The sequence below is a fragment of the Rhipicephalus microplus genome, chromosome 5 (assembly GCF_043290135.1).
Source record: "Rhipicephalus microplus isolate Deutch F79 chromosome 5, USDA_Rmic, whole genome shotgun sequence".
NCBI classification, from domain to species: Eukaryota; Metazoa; Arthropoda; class Arachnida; order Ixodida; family Ixodidae; genus Rhipicephalus; species Rhipicephalus microplus.
The window spans coordinates 13,820,888-13,844,259 of NC_134704.1; positions in this window are offsets into that span (position 1 = coordinate 13,820,888).

A 23,372-nucleotide genomic window follows, 5' to 3' on the forward strand; every position below is an offset into this window, starting at 1 on the left:
TGAAGTGGTGAGTAATCCTTGGACAAGTGAATCTCGCTGGATGCGACGTGGAAAGGAACGTGGGGCGAATGTCATGATTGCTCCAGAATTGGTTCGCCTAAGATGCATTACTGTGACGAAGGCAAAGCTCAACGAAATGATTTGTAGCGCGAAATTTAGGGGACCATCCTCAGTGGTTAAAGAATTATACTGTCGTTGGTTTAGACACGTCGTTCGTTTCCGTTATCTGCGCATAGTAGGTCCGTTCTTACGTTGCGATTGTCTTCTGTAGTGTTCTGCCTTGTGAGAGGTGCAGCTGTTAATGTCTACGCACCTGAGGGCCCTGGCACTGAACCGAAATGTACTACGTGTAAGCTAACCGTTTCATCGCGTGCTAAGGACCGTTACATATTACCTTGTTATACACTGCGCGTCGCCAATAATTCCGCTCCTCCAAGGTTGACCCGCCGTTCGTGTCATACGCGTATAGGCTCTCAAATGGACGCGATGCACATTGAAGTGCACTTGTACTTGCTTTTACTCCCGATTCTCAACCTATTGGTATATCTCGGTCCCTACATCTGCACCTGAAGGAGAAGCCGCTCCTGGATATCACACACTCCCCCTTTTTTTCAGCTCAAGAAAAAAAAAAAGTACGTAGCAACCAGATCAGTAATATCGCCGCACTCCAACCAGCCCGAAGCAAGAATGCTAACGCACCACTCTGCCGCTGTGACCCGAAACGGTAGCGCGAGCGAAAATGCAAAATAAACAAAATAAGGAAGTAGACGAAGGTCGGCATCTCGGTGCTGCCTTCGGTATCTCGTTCTCGCTCCCCCAAGTGGCACGCCGCACGTGCCGGGGTTCGGTCGGAAGGCACTGTAGCTAAACTCGATTTGCGAATTCTTTTCAGGTGTGCAAGCCTCAGACGGCGTCCGGGTGTTGCCACTGCACGACGTTACGAGGGAGTCATATCGCTCGCTACCGCAAGTAGCGTGTACTTCAAGGCCAAGTACAATGTCAATTCGTGACTACTAAATATTAAAGCAGTACAAAACACAGCGGGCTCTAAAAAAAGGGACACAGTTATTAGCAAGGGCTCACGCAACGCCGCCTTTTATTTCTTTTAATAGAGAGTTTTAGTACTGCGTACGCTGCGTACGTAAGGACGCCACGTTCTGCGTAGTGCGCATGCGCAGACCGCAACGCGCACGTATCGCGTTACGTACGCAGCCGCTACGTACGCACGCATAAGATGCGTGCGTGCGTACGTATGAGCTGATCGCGCCGCTCTCGAACAAGTTCGCGACACCGCGAGACTTCGTTTTGCAAAATGGTGGCATCGAAGGCAAGCACCGACAGACTCTGTGGCTTAAAATATGGCCATAATCTGGCTATAACACTTGTATTGGCTCACATTGGCTGTCAACAACACATGATTCTATTTTGATCTACCAGATGGCGCAACACGCTTCTCGCTCGTTACGTACGCGGGTACTGCGGCGTACTAAAAGCCGATTAGTGGCAAACGACGCCACGTAACGCAAGGCGCTTGCGTGATGCGTACGTAGCACCATTCCGCAGTACTAAAACTCTCTAATGTCAATGTAAACGCGCTCAGCTGTAGCCGTTGGTGCGCCGTAGTCACGGCGTAAGAATAAGTTATTCCTACACCGTGGCCTTAGTTCAGGCAGTGGTCGTGAAGCGACGCCACATGAGGGGTAGCGCTGATTGCGTCACACTTGCTTGCGAGTGCTTTTTCCTCGAGACACGATAGACGTGTTTCCCACTCCAATGGCGCACGCCTGTCAAACTCGTTCCAATTCGCGCTCGTTCTTTGTAGCTCTTCCCCATTGACTACCAGCTTAGTGCCACGAACTGTGACGCGCTGTCTCAAAACACCGTATATCTTTTACAGAGCCAGCGTGACCGCCGATATCGTGAGTAATGCAAGACGCCGCCCCACGGATATGCACATAACTGAGCAAAAACTTGCTTAATTTGATTTCTGCTGTGAACGCACTGACTGAGCTTCTCTCCCCATGACCGCAAATCACACTCAGTGCTCAGCCATAGTTATTCAAGAGATTAACGCGATTATTCGCCCGGCATGACGCCTGCATGCGGGGACATTTTACAGCGAAAACTGTTATGAGATTACAAGGGTTGCGTGAGCCGTGCACAGTTGTCCGCCGCCGCCAGTGTCTACAACTACCATCGCACGAAACAAGAAAAGAACCAAGTAAAAATAAACGCACCAATGACACAGTGGTATGCGAACCAGGTCCCCTGCGCGCCAGCCCAGCATTCTACCACTGAGCCATGCCGCTGCTTGAACCTTCGTTGCAAATTGACCCTATAGGCAGGCTTCTTGTCAGGAAAGGAATCTCAGTAACATGAGTAATAAAGCGTTTCAGCGCAGCAAAGAAAACAACGAAGCGTCATACAATGTGAAGTGGGAAACGAGTGGGTTGTCGACTGCTCCAACCCATTACAAAAGCATGAGCCATAATTATTCATTGTCGTCAGCCACAGCATCGAAAAATTGAAGAAAACTCAATCTCATTGCGCACGTGTATAATAGCGGGCACCATGCCTATCAGAAGAATGACGGAGAGTGGCATGGTGAATGAGCCATGCATTTAGGCCATCATCATCATCATCGTCATCATCATCGTCGTCGTCGTCGTCGTGGTCGTCGTCGTCGTCATCATCATTTCATCGTCATCATCATCTCATCATCATCATCGTCATCATCATCGTGAATGCCTCCATGCAAGTGTTCTTGCAGCAGTTACTCAAAGAATGTTTTTTAAAAAAAGGCTCTATAGAAAGGCCGCTCTTCCAGCTTTCGCTGTGACTGTGCTGCGCGATCCACGCAGGCCTGGCGATTTCGCAGATTTTCAAGCAGCAGCGCGGCTCTGTGGAATACTCGACTGCCACGCTGAGAGCCCGCGTTCAAATACCGTTCCACTTTTATTTATTTTATTTTATTTATTTATGAATACTGCAACCCAACCATAGGGTTTTGGCAGGGTGGATATACATTTGATAAGTTTACAAATCGGCAAACAAATAAATATAAAACAGGTAAGGAATTTACACACTTTCAGAACGAAAAAAAAAAGAACAGTGGTTTGTAGTAAACCGGCATAAGAACATATAGAGAAATGAGCACTACATTCAAGATGATCACAAGTGGAGAATGGTTACAGTGATTGAAATAAACAACAGGAGCACATGTCATAGAAATTAGACACTCGCTGCTAGAGCTGCGCAGCAAAAAGGTTCAATGGTGACTGGGAAACAACTTCGTTACTAAGGTTATTCCATTCGGTAATTGTCCTAGGGAAGAACGAATACTTGAATGTGTTATTACGGGTTGAAAATGGGGTTATTGTAAAGGCATGCCTCTACCTTGTGGTATATCCTGTGGACAAATGAAGTATATGTGATAAGTGTAACTTAAAATAACCTTTAACTAACTGAAAGAAAAATTTCAATCTGAATACTTTATTTTATTGTGTACGTGTTGGGAGGTTAGCTTTTGCTAGTAAACATGTTATTGAAGTACGACCAAAACTGTTATAATTAAACCTAACAGCTCTCTTTTGAATTTTTTCCATTTCGCTGATATTTTTTCTGGTGTAAGGGTGCCAAATTATGGATGCATAATCTAAAGTAGGTTGAACAATTGCATTAAATGCAACAAGGGTCCTCACAGCCAAGTAAATATTAACACACTCGAAATGATTCAAAGAAAAGCAATTCGACTTGTTTGTAATCGTCACAGCTATCTTACGTCACGCCAGGGAACTGTTGAAAAGAGCTGACCTAGATACATTGCAGGCAAGACGGCAACACGATCGGCTGTTGCGCTGTCGCGGTAACGATCAGCGCGCGGCACTTTCCCCACAGCAGGCGGGAGCTTGTACGGGCTGCGCTGTCAACACGAAAAAACGGCGCCAAAAGTGTATCTGGAGCGGCCGGTCACATGTAGATGCGCTCTGCACATAAAAAACTGCCGCCAGCGGTTACACACGACGTATAGCCCCAAGTACCAGCATGTGCCCATGGGAGGCGCTTCTCATCAAAGCCGTCTCTACGCACGGGCCTTGTTGTGGTCATATACTGTGGTTGAACCGCAGGAAAATTGGTTACTTCGCGAGCGCATGCTTACAACAATTAATATTGCTCCTAAAAATGCGAGCCTTACTTCGTAAAACATTCGAAGATGTTGCTATCGCATTCATTGCTTCGCCCTTTTGGCGAAACTGTGACTTTTTCACAAGACTCCCGTATACGGGAGCCAAAATGTCTTGCTTTTATTTGTTCTTATTGTGGTCAGCGTGTTGTTTAAATTGTGTTCATGCATCATTCAGCTGAAATCGGTTTCCTCCTTTAATAATGACATGGCGCTGCCCTTGCGAACGCGCCCAAGCTAAATGTGCACGACAGCGCTTCGCGTACACGAAAAGCTATGGTGTCTAGGAGACGACTGGCCGCGATCTGATAAGCAGTGATTTTTGTCATTCTTCTCATAACAAAAAAAAGTAGCAAGTCAGCGAATTTTACATGCTGGCTCAATTCTCTGCACTTCAATAAAGAGTTCTCTCTCTCTCTCTCTCTTTTATGCAAACCTTGCCCTGTCAGCAAATGAATAAAGAAATGGCGATAAGCAACACACAAAGGATCAGCAAGAAAAAAAAAACACTAGAACGAGAAACCGGGGCGCGTATGTAAGACCTATAGGTCCGAGCGTAATTCGTTGTGCGCCTTCTGTTTACGATTCGGGCGCACGCGAGATGAAAGACAAGGGTGCTTGGGGAGGCCAACCGCCATGTGGAGAACTATTTCGTATGCGTCGTCGCACGCCCTGCAGCGGCCGAGGCCTGGGAAAAGCGCAGTGGTCGAAGGGAATACGTCGCACTGACTGGGCGTTAATCTTTGTTGCCAAAGTCACGCATCATTGTGGCTGCCAAGGGAGTCGCCTGAGCCGTAAAAGATGGTCGCACGCGTCAGAAACAGTGTCACAAATCTGAACAGTATCGATAAATACGAAGAGACTACCACATTGTATATATACTCGCGGATTCAAACGGAGCATCAAGTATAACGACTGGTGTGCGCCGTTGCTTGAGATAACCACGTCATATTGCAGCGAATGTGACCTCTAAAAATAATGTTAGCCCTGATGTACGTGTTCGAGCCGAAATTGCACCGATAAGAACCGAACGGAAGGCGACGTAGAACGGAAGCATTAGCCCTAAATTCTCCGGCTTACGCTTGCTTCCACGTGGCTTGGTTATGCGTCTCCTTGTACTTGAATGCTTTGAAGAATTAACCGACCCCTCGTCCAGTGCGTAACCTTACGCACGTAGTCTCGAGGATAACAGGTTCACGTGCTGAAAGTCTCGCCGAATGTCATTAAATGGCTTCGAATACGTATTGAGGAAGCTTTAGTAAGCGTCCGTTGCAAGCTGTTTTGAAAATGCCTGGTACTGTACATCTTACCACGATCGCCGCCACTGTAACGTTCCCTAGGGCGTCTCAAGCCTTCCAGAGCACTGCACGGTTTTATCGGCTAGCGGCGTACACTCGTGTACGGAGTGCTCGACGTGTGCGTGCCCTCGGCACAGTTGCGTGCCGTAATGGCACGGCGACCTGCAGGCGACGACCTTGTCCGTAGTGCGGTGCACCCGCGAGACAACACCCGCAGGTCGAGAGAAAGAAAGAAGAGGTGCGCCTTCACTTGGCTCCCCACTCTAGCGGAATGTACGACAGAAGCCTTACAGCTACGGAGAAGGAAGTACCAAGACAGAGCCCTTCGACAGAACGCGGTCTCGGTCACTGCCGCTGAGCACGGACTCTCGGTCATCATCCACGCCGAGGTTGGGAAACCTTACGACGCTGAGAGGCAGCGCGTATGTACACGTTGTTCGCGGGAATTTCTCCGGTCGACCACGCTAGTGATGTGGTGTATGCCTCGGGGGATTCCGCCAACTGACTAGGGCTCTTTCATTTGCCCAACCGCCTGCGTTGTTACATTTGCTTTTTTTTCTTATCGTTTCCGCACAGGGAAGAATGAAGCACGACGTTGCTGCGCGCCTTGACAGTCGTCGCTTCTCATTCGGGTCTGTAGTTTTTCTTCATAAAGAACAGATGATGATGAAAAACATTTATTATAAAAGAGAGAGGTACGGGGCCAAAGCATGACCCCGCTACATGGTCGGCGTCCTTAGTCCGGGACACCGCATGACGAGGCCCCTACTCGCACCCGTCTCACCAAAGCCCGTTGAGACTCTAGTGATGAGCAGTTGAGGAGGGCAGTCTCCCATGCCTCTCGGGAAGGGGTAGGGGAAGGGGGTAGGTGGGGATTTTTCGGACATGCCCACACCATGTGGAGGATATCACACGTCTCCCCACAGTGTGGGCACCGCCCATCTGTGTTCGCATCGAAATGTTTTAGGATTGCAGGACAGAGTAGAGTACCTGTCTGCAAACGCCTTAGAGTTCGCTCTTCCGCCTTACTCAGCCCCTTTGCAGGAGCCGGGTAAACAAAGAACAGACGGTCGAGAGCGAATAGTTTTTCTTACATGTACTTACATGTCTAGTGCTTGGACACAAATGCACAACTTGAGGCCGCTAAGAGAGCATCGATGGCTTCGTTTCTCTACGTGCGTCGTCTCGGAAGCTAAGTGCGGTTCTGGTGCAAGGAGGCTTAAAAAAATGCTGGAGTGGGAATTATTGCACAGGGGTGAAGCCGTACCCACCACGAGATGGCGGCTGCGGCAGACATCTTACCAGGGGCACCTGGTAGCATTCGGCGATTGATAAGGAGCGTTTTTCTAGCATGCCGAATGAGTTTATCGCGACAGCCTTTTCGGATGACATAGCTCTTCATAAACCTCGAATTCAATGCTAACTTTATTGGAGATCAAGCCACTGATAATCGTCTCTATGGGTTATTTCATCGGAAACAACTATCTTTTAATGTGTAGCTGACGTAGTCTTCGACTAACAGATCAAATCTACTTGGTCTCTCAGTGAGCAGAACAAGAAAATAGCTCGTTTGTGATATCTTTGAAGGCAAAAGCTGGCTTCGCTATTCATGGCAAAGCATTGCGGGAGCTTCCACTCCAGCATTTTTTAAACTCCTTCTTCTGGTGCAATTTAACATACACGAGTTGAATGGTTTAAGTAAGGGAACCTGTTGAAGTGTTATCCAAGTGATAGACAGTTACGGGCGGCACTTTTCTCTTCCTTTCATTTTCATAATCACTTAGACAGTTCAGAACGGTGGACTACCCTTTGCAGTAGACTCACACGTGCATTTCACGTTAACTCAACGTCGCAGCTTCGACGTACGAATTGGACGCGCAAGAACCTTTGTCCTGCCCATCAGCATTGGCCGCATGTCGCCAGGAGTGTACTACGTATGCAATCCGTTCCCCCGGTTCTGGCAAGTAGTTTTGTGGAGAGTAGTCACGTGTTCCAACGTATACATTGAACGGAGGTTTAGCGATTGACGAAAGAAAAATGAAGTCGTCGGAGCTGCAGATGTGCTTGTTCGAGAGATTAGAAGAAAAAAGTGTGTCCGGAGGGGGGCTTTCGATTGCATTTTTTTAAATTCTTCGAACCCTCATTATGGGATCGAGACACATCCTAAAATAGCGCCAGTAGCTCGTGGGATGAATGTAAGCGGGTTGAACTTGCGTTAATCAGACGCCGAACAAACGCTTGCGTCCAGCCGTTCTAGTTAATAATGCATACGTCGTTGAACTTGGTGGTCTACTTGTCCTGCGTTAGCTTTCGCATAGCCTTGGTAGCTGTGGAGGCTACTGCTTGACCAGCTAATTATTGATTAATAGGGCCAGAACTTTTCCGGTCTATGTGAAGCCTAAACGATTGGACACGGTGTGGTCAGGCTTCGAATGTCAGCAACGAAGCCTAATTCTTCCAAGGTCCTTGACGCTTCATCAAACTAGAAAATTGACCTTCACGTACGTCAACACAAGTTATGAAAAAAAAATAATCACGTGACGATGCATGTGATGTCATCATGACGACACAGACTACTTGGGACATCACGACACATCTAGTGACGCCACATAACGTGACGTCATCATGTGGAACGGAGTTGCAAGTAAAGCGCCAAACCTGTTGTATGTATTTTGTCTTCGTCATTTTCCTCCAATCAATGCGGTGCTTGTGTCCAGCTCTATCTTTCCCGTGGGAGACATGAGTGTAATCCTTCACGAGGTCGCTGCAAGTGAAAGTCGATGCGTCGCTGAAGAGCAGCCGACCAAGTCAAGCTGCGTCTTTGGAGGGAACCGGCAGCCCAGTGGAACTTGGGCGTCCTCTCTTCTCTGTATTGTTTTGAGCTATCATCCACTTTATCTTGGGCGTAGTCAGATATCCGAAGTCGAAGGTTGGCGGGAGAACCGTTGGTTTAACTGAGGTACAAATTTGCCGATGCAGACATGGCTGTTACACTATCTATGGGTCCTCGTATATATTTGGCAGTGCCGATGAAATAGTCCGTGCTCCTCATTCGTGAGCCATTGCAGATCGGGGAGAGCCCTTGCACCAACCATTAAGGGGCCGACAGATAAGCACCACTGGCCTACTGCGATTAGCTCACTGCGCAATGGTCTCACTGTTCCATAATTCGTCTTGCGGGCCGCTTCGCAAGATTATCGGAGCGTTGTTGCCGTCTATATATGTATAAGTTATTGTCGATTGCTAAATAGACCGCGTCTGGGAATCGGTGCTCATTTTGCATAAGGTATCATCTGTCTTCTTTTTTTTTTTTTTCGCGGCTCATTTTCGCGTTACATCTCTCGCAGCCACTGACAAGAACTTTGCTGGTGGTCTCATGGTTCGGGCATCGTTTGCAAGCACAAATTGCCCACTTGTTCTTGCGTGGTTCCAAGTTGCAACAGAGGCGATAAGGGCAAATCCACAATCAAGACGATTAGAATTGCGACAACGCTCCGAACGTACTTAAGCTATACGGCTTCTGCCGTAAATGGCGCATCCATTTTTTGAATAATGAACCCGTACATGGACTTACTAGTAATAATTTCTGGAGCTCTCCACCGCGGCCTCTGTCACAATAGTATCGTCGTTTTGAGACATTAAACTTCAACAATTATTATTATACTTTTAAGTAACCGTTGTCATGGTATAGCTTGATGCCATATGTACTACTTTATTTTGATGGTGTCGCTGACGATAAGGCATTCACCTTAGGAGCTGTTCCACACACTGGCATGCGCGCGTAGAATTTATGTAGAAGAAAAAAATCATATTTGTAGGGGTTTAACGTTCCAAATAAATATATGATGATTGATGGAGTTTAACGCCCCAAAGCCACGGTTTGGTTGTGAGGGACGTCGTAATGGAGGTCTCCGCCATCTGATGTTCTCTAACGTGCATCTAACTCTCAGTTCGCGGGCCTCAGGCATTTACGTCTCCATTGAAAATGCAGCTTACGCGGCAGGCATTCGATCTAGTGACATGATAAGCAGTTGAGCACCATGGCGACTAGACCACCGTGGCAGGTCGGGATGCATAGAAACCGCCAAGTGCTTTATTAGCCTGATGTTCCAATAGCCGCGCTCTAATCGACACCAGGCAAGGATTGCTGCTGCCTCCTATTTTCTTTTTTTTTCGTTTTCTTTTTCATCTTGTATGTGCTGTACTTATTGTATACATATGTATTCATTACTTTCTTGGCTTGAACAGTGAAATATATTGTGTTTATTGTTTTGAATATAATATGTATTTATTTTTACTTTAATCGCACAACATATGAAGTAGGAATTTGTGGTGTTTTTTTCCTCTTTTGTCCAGTACATGCGTTATTATGAAGTAATTTGCTATGTCGCTCCCAGTGTTCACCATGAGTTATTAAAACACTCACCCCAAACAATCTTTATGCTACTTATTGTTTCAACTATGTCCTCTTGTAACTTCCCACCTGCTTGGACCTAAGGGTCTGCAGTATGTGGTAAATAAATGTAATAAATAAATAAATCCGAGCCTGTTCCACGTGATATTGCACGTGACTGCTGCCCCCGTAATTATCGTGCTTTGTGAAGCGCAATATTGGCGGCCCTATGTGCGCGGCAATTGTTACTCCACACGCGGGGGCCCAACTGTCTGGCACGCGTCGCGCCTTATCGCGTCCTCCATTGGCAGGCACGTTCAGTGCGCGGCCTCTCTGTGGAGACCTCGGCGCGACCGTGACCCTCATGCCAAGCGGCGGCTCCCGGGCTAAATGCGCCCCCGTACGTGCAGCACCGACCAACAGGCGCGCGCCCCGCACCATGCGCTCAGGTCACACAGATCCTTCACCGCAGTTCGATGGCCCTGCTGCTGTATCTGCGGCGCATCGACAGAGCTTTGCTCAGTTTCCAGCCAGCGGCGTGTTGCGAACTGTAGCAGCGGTATGGCGCTTGTCCTGCCGTATCTGCAGTATGTGGCTGGCGTGCGCTGCCGTATATACTATACGCTCTGTGCGCGAAATATTGTTTTCTTTAGAACAACTTGCATTTATGCATAAATGTATTTTTAATGATAGCTTGGAGACTTAGATAATGATAGCTTGGAGTCCATAATTCACCGACTGTCGGTTCGTTATTTCTGCAGGCACCGGATACTGCGTGCAAGTTCTTATGGGCCTCACGCATTTTCGCGCAGAGTTGCAACAGTTGGCGAACGTCCTCTAAAGATCTTTGAGTTCGTCAGGGTCTTCGGGTTTCGGTCCCGTGGTTCAAGACAAGGAAACCATCATCCGCCGCCGACCGTAACCTCGGAAGACGAACGAGAGTGACAGGAGTGAGCGACAGGAGTGAGCGAGCTAGCTAACGCATTAAGGATGGCCATTCGGTCTTACTAGGTGACCTTATTGGAGAAAAGCGCACCAAATATTTTTTTCTTAAACTACCAGTGAAAACAAACAGTACGCGCAGTAAAAAGAAGCACTCTTCTATTGCCCCGTTATTATGCGTGCCTCCGTCGTTTGCGCGGTGGTAATTTGAGGATTCTTATTTTCCGATTCGCTCATCTTTCTGCACTTTTGTATGTTTCATCTCTATTTTATGTTGCGAAGTCTTGTCCAGTGAAGGCTATTTAGTTTGGCGACCAACTCATGTATTCGTTGGATATAACGTGTCCGACTGACAAGATCCCTCACCATTTTACAGCGAAAGCTGTTATGAGATCACAACTCCGGTTACGCGCAATTGTCCGCCTCCGCCGCCGGTGTCCGTAATCACATCGCGCGAAGTTAGAAAAAAAAAGGCCTAGCACCAATGACACAGTGGGGCTCAAACCCAAGCCCGCTGAGTGCCAGCCCAGTATTTTACCACTGAGTTACGCCGGTGCTTGTAACTTGTACAACTTGCCTTAGGCAGGCTTGACCTAGCACCAATGATACAGTGGGGCTCGAACCTGGGTCCGCTGGGTGCAGCCCAGTATTCTATCACTGAGCTACACTTTTTCTTTTCTTACATTGGTCCTTGTGAGTTGTCGAATTTGCCTTGGGCAGGCTTGATGTGGGGAAAGCAATCGCGTTACTACGACTTATGAAGCGTTTTGAAACAGCGAAAGAACAACCAGTCGTTGCACAATGCGAATTGTGTAACGAGTGGGCCGTCAAATGCTCCAACCCATCACAAAAGCTTGTTCTTGTTCCCCTATTACCTGTGGCGCATACCCACTTCAGCCATAATTCCTCATCGTCTTCAGCCACTGCATGAACAATTGGCACGAAATTCCTCGCAAGTGTTTAGCGGATACCACGCTTCTCTGAAGAATGACGAAAAATAGCATAGCGAATACCGGCCTACTACCCAAATAAATTTATTAATAATGACCTAGTTGGTATCAAGCATGTGTTCTTGCAGTATTTACCCAATGAGTGTTCAGAAAAGGCTCTGAAAGGCCACTCTTCTAGCTTTCGCTGTGACTGTGCGGCGCCTTTCGCGCAGGCCTGGCGTTTTTTTTTCTTCCTTTGTCTTGCTTGTACATATGAATGGCTTATACTTCGACCTTCGATAAGGCTTGAAATGTACAGTCGCTTACGAGGAAAACGTCGTTTAACAAGTCTGGATGATGTGGCCAGTGCGCATTACGTTGTGTTAGTTGGGAAACGTCTTTGTGCTCGCAACATTAGTGTTTGTCTTTGAATCCCCGTAGGCAATTGACATCAAAGTCGGCAGCGAAAACACAGCATTGGTTTATTTGTGAGATGTGTGTACCCATAGGTCGTCCTACGTATTGTATATTGTACGTTCACACAACGCTGCCAATGTTTCTCCAATTTAACGAGATACTTTAAATAACTTTCAGTATGCATGTTTATGTACGTTTTACGCTAATGTTTCATGTTTCGTACTTCATTTTTATCTTCCTGAAGTACGATACTGAGCTTATCGCAACTCAATAACTTTAATAAGATGTTATCACTATGGAGTCCTATAGTCGCGTCTGATGCTTTATATTATCGGAAAGTGGCAAGCCGCCTTGGGGCATGTGAATCGACGCCACCGAGACTGTTTTTTTTTCTTTTTTTGTACAGCATGCAAGAGAAAAAGCTTCGCTTTGATCTATTCATTTATGTCTAGCAGCGTAGCAGCAGCGGCGACTGGTGCAACGATTATGGGAGAAGACGGCCGCGGTGGCCAAGTAACCATAATCCTGCACTTTTTCGACGCGTAAAGATTGCATCGGAACCCTCTGTAACGGCGACAGGGAAACGCCCTGATCGCGCTCATAACCAGAGGTCGTGTAATCCGTCTCCTCCAGCACAGCTCCTGAGATCCGCGTACACGCACTGCAGCGTGGCGGTGTGCGTGGTGCACGACCTTTCCGACTCTGCCGCGCACACGCACCAAGAGCTGTGCGAGCAGAACGATCTGCTTGATTGACGACCCCCACTCGAGGTTACTCTGTAAGGTCGAGGGACGCGACCCTGGTTTAATCTATGTAGGATGCAGGCTACATAGAGCCATCGTAAAGGCGGCCAGATAAGCACATTGAAGGCGGCTCAGTGCCGTTCGCCCCTTCCTCTGGTTACAGTGTACGCAGTTCGGGATTCACCCTGGTTTGCGGCGAGTTTGTCTTTAGTTACACTCTGTGGCTGTTATCGGCAGCTTCGAGCGCTCTTTCGTACATGAGAAGCATTCCGAGCTTTTGAAGAGGCTCGACTCGGTGACCGAGGTGACTGGAGCGCGGCTTTTATGCAGCGCCAACATTTGATCGATGCTGCGAAGATTGCGGTATAGGCCAGGGAGAGGCTGGCAAATCGAAGTGACCTCCTGGTCGACAAAGAGAGAGAGAGAGATAACTTTGGTTGTTTTTCCACGCGCGAATACACGACTCTGTTCTTTGAAGCAACTTGTGCGATGTCATTTACTTGCCAAGCCCGCTTTAGGCCAAATCGTCGAAGTCGACTCTTTCTGTTGGATGTGTTTTCTAAAACAATACTTTTGGCGATGGCAGCACAATCATCTAGTCAGTCGGTTAGTTTACTCTTTAGTTATTTAACTAGTTTGTTGTTTTAGTTCGTTAGTTAAAGACGTGCCTGCTTGGATGAAGAACAACGTGGTATTGCCTTCTGTTGTCAAATAAGGCATGACAGAAACAGTCCTCTTGTGTCAGAGCAATATAAACTCACGAGGTACCTGTGCGTTCGCTTAAGACGACTGGAAGGCGAAAACCACCATTTTCTTTCTTCTCAGTCGATGCATGTATTGATCCTCGGACCCGCCTCCGGAAGCTTTATGCAGCTGACGTGGCTTTGTAATGCTTCGTTGATTGGCCCAGTTTTCACCAAACCCAAGCAATGATGTCATGTTCTGTCGTCACAAACTTTGGCGACATGTGGCGCCTTATGGTAACGTCATCACGCGATTATTTTTTTTTGCATCCCTCGCGCTGGCGGTTCCTACGCGGTTCTCCGATGCTCATTGGTATTCATTTTGGTAGCGCGAAAAAAGTAAAAACGCTGAAACACCATATCACACATAAGCGGGATGGGTGCTAGACATCAACTTGTTTTACGCCCGCTGCCTGTTTGTGTCTTGTATCTGGGTTTTTGATTTTTTTGCGATAACAAAATGAATGCCAGCAACCACAAGCAGCTATATCCCGAATTATCGCCTTGACAGCCGATGGCCAATTTACACGCTTGATTATGCTTCGAAGGCTTTCGCCTCAAAACTTCCGACCCGCAATCTAAACGTATACAGTTTACAAAATGAACTTCACGGCTTGCAATAGGCCGATCTGTACAGAAACCGTAAATCAATTGTGAGAGAAACGGTAGGTTCCGCCCGAGACGAATTATTCATTTGCCGTTGAACCTCCCGTGAACACAAACGAAAAAAAAGATTTTTTTTGCAGTGCATTCGCAGATGTATATAAAGCATATCGCTCGCGAGAAATTGATTATTATTGCTTGTTTATTTTTTTACTCTCGCGTTTGGTTGTTCGACCATTATCACGAAGTGTTTTTTGTCTGTCGTATGCGAGCCTCTCTCTTATGCTTCCTTCTCACCGCACGTGATCGTATCTTTCATTCTGACTTCTCTGCTAATCTGACTACTTTTAGATATTTGCTTTTGACGTACGCGCCAGATTACGCGTCAAGAAGCCCGGCCCCAGAGCTGATCAGCGCAAAGAGCCATACGAGCCTGCCGTATTTACCGGAATGTAACGCGAGTCTCTTTTTTCATGTTTTTGTAACTTGAATTTCACCCTCGCGTTGTAATCGAGTAAATATATTTCGTGAATCATCTAGAGTTATTTCCTTTCTCCCTCTCTGACTGTTCCTGTTCATTCCCTTCCCCACGCGTAGCGTAGCAGAACTGGTAATTTATTCTATCTGTAACAATTCAGACATACTGAAGCTAAGCACACTCGCTAGACAGGGGGTAACGAAGACTCTTTGTTCCTTGTTCCCTTGTGTGCGCTCAGGATGCAATGACATGGTTAACTTCGCTACCTTTAATTGCCCCCCCCCCCCCCCCCTTTATACTCCTCGCGCTTCGTCGCTTGTGGTGCTGCCCATTTTCGGTCCCAAGGGGACGCTGTGACGTTTATTATCTCTTTCTGCTTCTCGTTAGACAACTTGTACACGACTCTTTTTGTGCGCATTACATTCGTTCCCGATAACCTCGGACTCGATCCTCTGCAAACTCGCTCCTTAAACTTTGCTTTCGCATAATTTTTTTCTTCAGCTATGCTTGGTTTCCAGCATCACTCTAACACTACATTGCCGCCTCATCTATCTCATGCCTTTATTACGTGCCACCATTAGAAGTTCTGCAGTAAACTTGGCCTGTGTTCTATGCTTAAGGCCAAGGCGTCAGTTATGCTTGTTCGCGTATTTGGCGCTGACCCTCTTGGTTTTCCACACAGAACATTGAAAGAGATTGTGAGTAAAAAAGAAGAAAAGAAAATAGAAGTGGTACGTAGCACTCTTCTAAGCCAGCTTTGATCGCGGCATGTATCAGTAAGAAGAAGAATGTTAGTGAGCTCCACCAAGAAGATGTTAATGTTAGGATTCAGTGCCGACGCAAAGGCACAAGATTTTCCTCCTCGTTTTTTTTATTTTGCTTTCTTCGCGTGAAACGCGCATGATATAAGATAGAGAACCGGGCACGCATTCCTCGTCCGCTTCTTCGCTTCTCAGGTGCTCGCTCCGTGACCCGTGACAGGGGCCCCGACGCTACTTCTTGTTAACTTTTTTTAAAAAAAAGCACTGCTTACTCTTTTTGGGTGCACCCTGGCGCAGACGCTTCGTCCGCATTTTCCTGCTAATATCCAAAGAGACTCCCGTAAGTGCGGGAGCTGTAAACGTGGCACTGTGGGCTTGCCGCACATGTACTTTTGCCTTATTTTTACCTTATTCATTTAAAACCGTAACGCAGGTAGCAAACGCAGACCTTGTTCTGCTTTGAGTGAAAAAAAGAAAACTTTAACAAGGAAAGCGGTGCAGTGGGCGTCATATTGCAAATGTTTAACAAGCGCGCAAGGCGAGTTTCACCTACTTCCTTTCTAAATTCCATGCATGACGGTTTTTCCTTGCCCAACGCTCAGACGCTGGTACATCGGCAATGTGCATGCTTGAGCACGGAGTTAGCTTGTGAGCTGTACAGTGACTCGGTACCAGTACGCTTACCGCTTCACTGAAGAAGTGTATCCTGGAGGGTATTTTGTTCTGGTGTATCTCTGCATACCCGACAATCTACGTCGTTCAAATATGTACTCACAATTTGATCTTCTCTGTTACTTGGCTGAAATTTGGGCGTGCCCAACCCAACGCAGAGCAAGGTTTCTTTCAAGCAACGCATTCTGTCTGAATGAAACTAATACACCCTTTCACACGAGAAGGTTTAACGTCATTCGCACCCAATGACATTTACATTTATTGACATTAGTTGGCTGACACATGGGGACGTCTAATGCCATTAAAAGAAAATAAATCGAGAAAACGAATGAGCTAGCCGAACTCATTCGAATGAGTTTTCGTCGCGATTATACACTCTCGCCGGAAGAAGGCCGTGAACAGATTACATATGAAAGGGTTAATAAATAATCACAAGTAATAATATGGTTTCAGTTTTAAGTATTGGTTAATTTATACAATTCAACTGAGCCGTTCGAAAAAAAAAATTGAATATTCTCGTTCACAGCGACATTCTCAAAAGCGTCGCCGGCCATGTTGGCCATGTCAGCCATGCGATAGTGGCTCCGGTCTCGCCTCGACTTCGCGTGAGCTACGGGCTTTTCCTTGGATAGTTAAAAAACTGCATATTAACCCCTCGTCTTCAATTTCATACATGTGGAAACATTTTTGTAACCCTTAGTATACATAATGAATTTCTTACACATGCAGTGACTGTTTTTTGTTCAGTCCCGTCTTAGCGACATAACGATTGCCGTCATTTACAAATTACATTATATCTGTTCGTGTGGCAGCACACTTCTCCTAATGTCATTCAATATGTCGAATGTCATTAGACTAAAATGCAATTAAGCTTTCTCGTGTGAAACGGGTATAACTGTATCTTCTTAACAAGCTCTATACTGAGGGGCGTTTAGTGTCTTTGCCTTAACATTAGTGTCATTAGTCCCAATGACGTTTAGAGAAGTGTCCACAGTTATCGAGTTGTCTGCTAGTGTCGACATGGTGCCTGTAAACCACGATTGGAACCGTTATCGTTGGTCTTTGTGGCTTTGCTATGCATTGTGAATCTTATTCGTGCTTTCAGCGTATGCTCGCAATATAACCTTAAAAGTCGTCGCTGCAGGCCTGAGTGGTCTTCATTAAACGGATATTGAATATAATATAAATGTGAAGGTATGATATAAATAATGTTCTCAGCTTATGCTGATATCGAATATAAATAAATGTGAAGTTTTGATGTTGTTATCGTTCTCAGCTCATGCTGATATTATATTGTTCTGCACGCTTTCATACAGGCCGATTGATTAATTCAATCTTATGAACTTCTCTCAACGTTTTAACATTCTTGCTTAGAATAACAGAGATCTAGTGAGTAACAGGGTGAGAATAACAGAGATCTAGTGAGTAAGTACTCATTCAAAAATAGAAAGGGCGCTGAAACACGTATACAAGAAGTCAAGACGCCACAAAAGCCGGTGTATTGAATTCTTTCTTGTGCCTGTGTTCGCACGTCCTTTCTTCTAGAATAAACATGTTCGCTATCAGGCCTATTCCGTGTTGGCAAACAGAGGCAGGCGCCGTCGACATAATTAAGCACTTGTAGCGACGTCGCTGCTCACAGGCTCCGCCCAGTCCCAAAGCTCTTCACCACCCGCTATGATCACGTGACAAGTGGCTGCAAAGCTGCCCCCGAGCACAGCGCGCCTGCATGAGCTTCTAGCGCAGCTGATGTGCCACTTGTCACGTGGTCATAGAGGGTAGCGACGAGATTTGGACTGGGCGGAGCCTGCGAGCAGTGACGTCGCTACAAGCGCTTAATTATGTCGACGGCGCCTGCATGCCCTTCTTTTCAAACTCGGAATAGGCCTATATCTTGCGAACAAGTTGAACCGCCTCTGATCGAGGACATTGCAGCTGTCTTCCGCCGCCAATTACACTCTACGTAGACAACGGTTTGGAGAAGTATAAGCGAGCGGGGTAATAGAGGTCACCTCCAATTACGCTTGACACGTAAACGGGCTCGATAGCCGGTCAGGGATGACCACCCCATATCAGACCGGTTGACAACTCTCTCCTCCGCCTGCACGCGATCGCTGTGGGCATTCTGAGGGCCTCGCCTTTTGTTCCTGGCGCTGCGGGACGATGCTTATCTGCTAATTTTTTAATTGCGGGCATTGCTTGCTGCTCGATCGGTGCAGCTAGGTCTCAATTTTAAACGGCTGACAGCGAAAAATTCGCCGCGGAATTCCAGCCGAGTCAGCGACGTTCGGGCAGCTTCGCCACTTCCTTTTTTGCGGGCAGGTTTTTTTGTGGGGATCTCTGCTTTGAAGTGGACGAGGAAGAAACCGAAAATGAAGTGGAAAAAATAAATGTTTATGTTAGTTTTATTTTCGCCAGTATTTAAATATATACATTCGCTTTTTTTTGTTAAGCTACCCGATTCTTTGCCGATCCCCCAGGGGGGGGGGGGGTGAGCCACAAGTTTAAAATACATCTGCGAGGAAGGCATGCCTCTGCAATGACCGCGCACAAAAAGTATACGCATTCCGAGCAATTGAGAAGCTGCCTCTCTTACGGCATTTGGGTGCATCTATCAGCTCTGTCTTGTGGTTCGCAGCGTTTCGCTTTGTTTTATTCCACATACGTAATTTCCTTCGTCTCATCGCAAGGCCTGCACATAGTGTCTCATAGCGAACGAGTAGAATGGGACAAAAAAAAAAAGCAGCTTGAAGACTGTCGCTGCGTTGAGCAGAAGCAAGTTTATAACGTTGCTTGAAGAAGTGTGGGTATATTTTTTTCGAAGCTGAAATTTGACGTAAACACCGTCGAAATTGGCGAGTGATTCCGCTGTATACTGCCGTGTTTATGTATCGTGTGGTATTTTGCGTTGTTCAGTTCAACTGCCACGCTGCGCGCAGATTTCGTCGCAGGTTATGAAGGTGACAAAGAACCGCATATACTCACCTGGTTATCTATAAGGACAACAAAGAACGCGGGCTATAGCACTTGACGCTGATCCTCGGGCGTTGCGATATCCCTTACGGGCGCCGAGCCACACAAAAGGATCCGGGGGGGTGAGGCCTATCCCTTCGTTTTCCCGCCCCCGAAAACGTAGAGAAATACGAGTAGCCCCCCTGATTCGCCATTTTCGTTGTGGTCTCACTGTCAATGTATGTGCATTAAAACACATACAGATAGAGAAGAGGGATCACCTCACTCCCCCGAAGTGAAATCCTGAAACGCCCCAGGTGCTAGTCTTATCAGACGCTATTTGATGCACCACAATATCACCAGATGCCTTTGGTCGAGTGGGAAACACGGGTAAAACCAAGAGAGAGAGAGAAAAAAATGGGGGAGGGGCGTTGAGAAAGTTTAAAATAATTGAAATGACACACCGTAACAATGATTCAAGTACAAGCACTTCAACATATCGAGTAAACGCGGTTTTTAAAACGATTCCCTTTCATAAAATGATGTGCGCGTCATTTACGACATGATTCTCACACACAAAACCGCCAGGACTGCGTGAAACGCAGTTCTGGCGGTTTTCCCGGTCGGGAGCACGGCGCAGTGCTCCCGACCGGGAGCACTGCGCCGTGCTCCCGACCGGGTTGCAGAAATTAGGTGCCTTTTCTCATCTTCTAACCACTACCACCAGTCACAGCGAAAGCTGGAAGAGCGGCCTTTCAGAGCTTTTAAACACCCTTTGGGTGACTACTACAATACAAGCACAATTGCATGGTACCCACTAAATCATCACAATTTTTGTGTAGTAGGAAGGCATTCACTATGCCATCCTTCGTCAATATTCGAAGAAGCGCGGTATACACACTACGCACTTGCAAGGAATTATGTGAATTTTTTTTTCAATCTGTGGCTGTCGACAATGATGAATTCTTCTTTAAACTTATGTAAAGGGGAGTTGGAGCATTCTACGACCCACTTTACGCAATTCGCATTGTGTGACGCCTGGTTGTTTATTTCCTGTTATAAAACGCTTTATTACTCATATTAACGCGATTTCTTTCCCGACATTAACCCGCCTAAGGCCAGTTTTCAACGGAATTTCAAGCATCTAGAGGAGCGATGTTTTTATATGCCATGGGGATTCGACTGTCTAATCTGTAACGAGCCAGAAACAATTGACCACATTTTTCTACCTTGTTGGAAAGGGTTATACTTTTGGGATGTTTTCAGAGGACAAATAAAAAAGAATTTCGGTTGTACCCTCATGAAATCAGGTATTTAGCGATAGAGAATGACGACGGATTACCATTTGATTTAATCCTGATGACTGCCTTGCACAGTATATCGCGCTCTAGAAAGGCTGTATTTCTCTGTGACTGTGACAGGAGACCAGCAAGAGAGTATTTTACAGAAATTATATGAAGGTTTGTCGAGGTAGTAAAACTATGTGAATGCGTTCCTTCATGGTGAGAAAGGGTTGAAGCCATGCTTACAATGACGAAATTTTAAGGTGTGATGTCCTCTAGCAGTGCTTGACAGTAGCGTTTTTTTTTGTCATGTTTGTTGAGTATTGTAATGTATTTTACTTATCCTTTTATATGTGACGGCCAACCGGAAATAAAGGAAACAAAAAAGGGCAGCGTGGCTCAGTGGTAGGATGCTGGACTGGCGCGCAGGGGACCCGGGTTAAAATCTCATTGTGTCGTGGGTGTTTTTAATGCGCTTAGTTTTTTCTTCTCATTTTGTGCGATACTGGTTACGGGCGCCGGTGGCGGCGGATAACTATGGCGTACCCGGCCCTTGTGATCTCATAACAGCTTTCGCTATATGAAAGAGAGAGAGAAAGTTCACTTTCTAAGCTAATTATGTTCGGTTTTAGTAGCGCAAGAGCTGCTAGGGCTACACTTTTCAGGTGCTGCACAGATTATCCCGATATATATCCGCCTCATTTCCATGTTCGGCATGCAACATCTGCGCTTGCGAGGAAACGCTTGAGCACATTCTATGCCATTGCCCAGCATACCAGTCTGAACGACGTATTATGGAAGCCAAGCTCTGTCAGCTGAATTCACGGCCGCTTACAGAAGAGAAGATCCTGAGACTTTGGCCGACGGTTTCCCATACGCGCAAAGACACGAAAGCCCTCTTGTATACTTCTTAAGGACCACCAGACTTCAAGACCGATTGTGAAAGAACACTGTGAGACCGTGTGGTGTAGTCGCGAGCTGACTATTTATCTTTCTCTTTCTTACTCCTCTTCTTTTCTATCTCTTTCCTTTCTATTATTCCCCCTTTCCCCAGTGTAGGGTAGCCAACCGAGCCAAGCTTGGTTAACCTCCCTGCTTTTCCTCTCTCTCTTTCCATGACGCCTGCAGCCAGTTGGCTTGCGGGAAACAGTGCTATTTGTATGACGCACATACGAACGCTCTCACGTGTAGTGTCGAAACAGTGTAGATATGCCGAAGTCGCGCACTACGCCCCCTGGAGTCGTTCGTGCGCAGTGGCCGATTATCGCTGCAACAGCAAGAAGCACAGGCACAACGGCCAGAACAGATTACTGCAACTTTCCTGGCGGCGGGCCTCCCCCCGTAATGGGCAGCCCCTCTCGGAGTGCGCACCGTAATTAGCTCTCATTCCGCACGTATTAATACGAGCCGTGCCCGTCTGCTGGGTGTGTGGTGGTGCGTGCGCGCTCCGAGCGAGGTTCCGTTGTCGCTGAGCCCCGCGAGGTGGCGCGTCATGAGCCAAACAAACGCGCGCCTTCAAAGAGTGATGCATGGTTGTGAGGATTGGACGGAAACGTTGATACATTAGCTCGCCGATACCGCGGGAGCCGGTTATAATCACTCCATTTTCTGTACAGCTCCCGGGAAGGCTTTGTTGGTTTTTTTTAGGCTAGGTTGGTTGGTTGTAAAATGTTTATTTTTTATATACATTGCTGAACGAGTGGAGTCCCTAGACAAGGACTCCACTGGATTGGGCCCCGGTTCTTGCATGAACCACCAGGACCTCTTGGACCCCACGATCGGGGTTGTGTGGTGCCGCCTTCCACCCATCTATACTGAAATCGTTAGACATCTGTTTTGATGTATTGCTTTTGACACTTTCATGCAACATGGAGTGGTATACTGTAGCTCTAGGTTATAATGTTACATAGTCTGCATGCATATTGGTGGGAGTACTTGTCGGTGTCGATTTTGGAGAGCACGTGTTGGTTGGGGTATGATGACGTTCGTAAACAACGCCAGGCTACCTGTGCCACCTTAATAAGTCGAGTATGTCGAGGAGGATATTTCCGCCGCTCAAGCCTTTGGCATTGTATATCGTCTTCGGTGTATGTGGTGGGTGGGTCGACCGATCACGAAGGGCTGGATTCCCTGCGCCAAAGTTCTGAGGTAAGAGTGCTCGGGTGAAGGTATGAGACATTTCATTGCCACTGACTCCGTAGTGGACGGGCATTTAAGTAACTTGCTTCCGGCAAATATTACTGCAGATCAATTTTTCGAAATTCCGCAAGTGACGCTGAAGTTTTTAGAGATGGAAACTGACAACTACTCCCCTGTATGCTTCGAATTGTCGATCATCGCTCCCGCGCTGTCAATTGCTAGCTTCCTGGCTGAGGTCAACTGACAGAACGACCGCCCCGGAATGGCGTTGGTAACGGGTTTGACGGGAGAACCAGGACGAATGCTTCGGCGACGAAGAAGCTCACTTGTTGAGAGAATCCGTAAGGATTTACTTGTGGCCTTGTGCTACGAACGGGCGGTTGCCAGTTTCTCTCTCTTAGACAGGGGAAGGTGAATGGAGAGACAGTGAGAAATATACTACAGGATGATCCATGGTTAAAGGGAGCGCTGGAACGATCGCCTTCCATACTTCTGGCTCCCTAACTGCCAGTGGAATTGGAAACATTCTTCGTGCCCGGCAACAATCTGTCAAAAGTAGTCAATACTGTCAACCACCTTGAAGTCTTATGCTAATGTAAGCCACTAAGCTTTCAAGAAGGCGAAATTAGGACAGGCCCTAGACGCAGGTGTTCCCTTTAACACGGTAGATTTGTCGATGCATGATTTTATAAATGTTTATAATTGTTGCTAATGCGCCCCTTCTTGGAAAAAAGATCGCTTACACTCGGGCAAAAAAAAAATTGACGAAGAATACGGAAAGCGGCGACATCAGTTACGTCGCCCCTGTTTGCTATACCGTGTATGGGAAAAGGGGA